The following is a 3,609-nucleotide window of genomic DNA, read 5'->3' as shown; positions in this document are numbered from 1 at the left end:
CAACACACCAGGGCACGCCTGGGCCTCCTGGCGCGCCCTGGTGGGTTGTCCCCTCCTCGAGACTCCCCCAGGTGCAACCAAGGCACAAGATCTTCCATCTAGTTCATAAAAAATCTCCGTAAAGTTTCGTGGCATTTGGACTCCGTTTGATATTGATTTTCTGCGATGTAAAAAACATGGAAAAACATCAACTGCACTTGGCACTATGTCGATAGGTTAGTACCAAAAAATGATATAAAATGACCATAAAATGATTATAAAACATCCAAGATTGATAATAAAACAGCATGGAACAATCAAAATTTATAGATACGTTGGAGACATATCACCTTCTATCACAGATCTGAAGGCAAGATATTTGTTGCTATGAATGGATCCTTTCTAGAGAAGGAGTTTCTCTCGAAAGAAGTGAGTGGGAGGAAAGTAGAACTTGATGAGGTAATTATACCTTCTCCCGAATTGGAAAGTAGTTCATCACAGAAATCAGCTCCAGTGATTCCTACACCAATTATTGAGGAAGCTAATGATGATGATCATGAAACTTCAGATCAAGTTACTACCGAACCTCGTAGGTCAACCAGAGTACAGTCCGCACCAGAGTGGTATGGTAATCCTGTTCTGGAGGTCATGTTACTAGACCATGACGAACTTATGAACTATGAGGAAGCGATGATGAACCCAAATTCCGCAAAATGGCTTGAGGCCATGAAACCTGAGATGGGATCCATGTATGAGAACAAAGTGTGGACTTTGGTTGACTTGCCTGATGATCAGCAAGCCATAGAGAATAAATTGATCTTCAAGAAGAAGACTGGCGCTGACGGTAATGTTACTGTCTACAAAGCTTGACTTGTTGCGAAAGGTTTTCGACAAGTTTAAGGAGTTGACTACGTGTGACGCCCGAATATTAGCTACAGTAACCCCCCCTAATAGTGGCCATGTCATCGTGATTACTATGCAAATTGCCATTTGTTCTAAAGTCCAAGTCAAAATCAAATTTGAATTCCAAGTCAAAATAATTTTTCTCTAAACGGTAAAACAAAAATGTTTGTTCGGTTGAAAATATTCACTAAATAATTATCATATAAGAACCAACATTATTTGAGTATCTGAAATGCCATTAACCTATTTTGACTTGGACCAATAGCATTTAATTTATCAATTACAATTTAAATAAATGGTGAAACTTCTCCGAATAAATTGAGACCTTGTGTGCAGCTTCAGAATCCTACCTAGTAATTACGTGCAAAGTTCCACCTATAAATAAATTCATTTAGTAGTACCTCAAAATAATGCAAAACAGAGGTGAACTAAAGAAAAGCATAAAATAAAACAAAAACAAAAGGAGCCCAGCTAACTACTGTGCATCGGGCCCTAGTGGCCCCAGTGCACAGCCGGCCCAGCCGATTCACGCCTCCTCCTACCTCTTGTTCACCTCGCTCCCGTGGACGCCCGTGCGCCGTCCGACACGCGGATGTCGCGCTGCCGCCCATCCCATGGTTGAAGAGCTGGATAAGAGCCCTCCCTCGACGCCCCTCTCTCTACCATGAACCCTAGCTTCCTCCATTTTCCCCTCTGGCGCCATTCTCCACCAAATCGAGCCGCGTCCGAGAGCTCCCATGGCTGCGCCGTTGACGTTGGCGCGGACACTGGCCTCCCCTCGCCTATCTAGCAGGTCCAGGAGATGCACACCTTCACCCTCTTCATCTACGACAAGTCGCGCGAGCGGGGACGCCCTCATGCCGTCGCAATCGTCCATCCCCATCGTCGGCCGTCGCTTCTACCTCGTCGTCGACCCGCCGCTGCTTGCGCTCCCGTTCATTCGAAGAGCCACCATGTGCTCCCTGGTGAGCACCCGCGCCGATACCCCCTGCTTTCCCCCTCGATTCGTTGCGGTAGCCTCCGTCCCCGACCTCGTCGGAGCTCGCGTGTACATGTATGTACGTACGTTTGTACTGCTGATGCTCCGAGTCGAGCCCCGTGCTCGCCCCGCCGTGGCCTCACGCATGCTCACCTGTGCGTCGCCGCACCCTACTGTTCCATACCGTGCGAGCTCCGGCTGAGCTCGCGGTCAGCCCGACCGCCGGCATGCGCGTGGCCGTCCCTCCCGCTGCTGCAGCCGCCCGCCTGCGCGCGCTCGCCGCCCTAGCTACGCCTCACGCGCGCCCAGCCGCGCGAACCCCGACTGCTGCTGCCCGACCGCGTCGTACCCCCATGCCAGCGCCTTCCCGTGCCCGCAACCGCCTGACGCTGCCCGTCGTCCCCACGCCTCCCTCCTCGCATACCTTGCCGCCTAGCGCCGCCACTCCCCGCTGGCCGCCGCTCCCGTCGCTGGGCGCCCGTGCCCCCTGTCACCTGCGCCGCCCGCTTCACCTTGCCGTCGCTACACGCACGACCTTGCCTCCCCTACTACAGCGCCCCCGCCCGCTTGCTCCTCCTCTATACTGTACTACTGCTAGCTACTGTAGATGTAGCTAGCTTTTCTAATTATACACTAACTGACCCTCTGGACAGCCCTTAAACAGCGACTAAACGACTTTTAACAGAAGTAAAAATAATATGAGTGAGTAGTACACTTGACGAGGCTCAAATGAAATTACAAATTGCTATGTTTTGTTAACAGAAAAACAGAAACTGAAATGCTGCAGTAGCACTTTTCCAACAAAGTTTTGATCAAGCAAATGGATGCTAACATAGCCGCACTTGTTACTGTCATCTAGATCACAGAAAATTGATCAAGATTGATATAAGTCACTACTCCATAGGATGAGTAGAACAATAGCTATAGCCTCCGAAAAATAGCTAAGTGATGTTTAAAACTGTCGAATTATCAGACTTAGCAAAATTTCAGGGATTTTCAGAATGTTGTTTAAATCTTTGAAAAATCATAAAAAATATCCGTAACTCGGATGAAAAAGTTTTATACATGAAAGTTGCTCAGAACGACGAGACGAATACTAATTTGCGGGAACAGTTATGGGCACTCGACGTCGTGGTATTATCCGAAGCCTTCTTAATGTCAGCGACTGAGCGGCACGCACCGGGTTGGACCGCGTAACGCAACTTCCTTTGTAATGGAGGTTGCTAGGTCTGCTCACCGGCCGTGTACGCAAGATGCAGGTGTGCAATGGGCGATGGGCCCAGACCCCTACACGCATAGGATTTAGACCGGCGTGCTGACCTATCTGTTGTGCCTAGGTAGGGCTGCGACGTGTTGATCTTCCGAGGCTGGGCATGACCCAGGAAAGTGTATCTGGCCCAAAGGGGATCGAACGTGTTGGAAAATGTGGTGCACCCATGCAGGGAAGTTTATCTATTCAAATAGCCGTGTCCCTCGATAAAAGGACGACCATGAGTTGTACATTGACCTTATGATAACTAGAACCGGATACTTAATAAACACACCCTTTCAAATGCCAGATACAACCCGGTGATCGCTCTCTCACAGGGCGACGAGGAGAGGATCGTCGGGTAGGATTATGCTATATGATGATACTTGGTTAACTTACCATCTACTCTCATCTACTGCTTCAAGATGGAGGCTACCAGAAGCGTAGTCTTCGATAGGACTAGCTATCCCCCTCTTATCCTGGCATTCTGCAGTTCAGT

Source organism: Triticum aestivum, chromosome 4A (assembly GCF_018294505.1).
Source record: "Triticum aestivum cultivar Chinese Spring chromosome 4A, IWGSC CS RefSeq v2.1, whole genome shotgun sequence".
NCBI lineage: Eukaryota > Viridiplantae > Streptophyta > Magnoliopsida > Poales > Poaceae > Triticum > Triticum aestivum.
Note: the sequence above shows the minus strand (reverse complement) of the source record.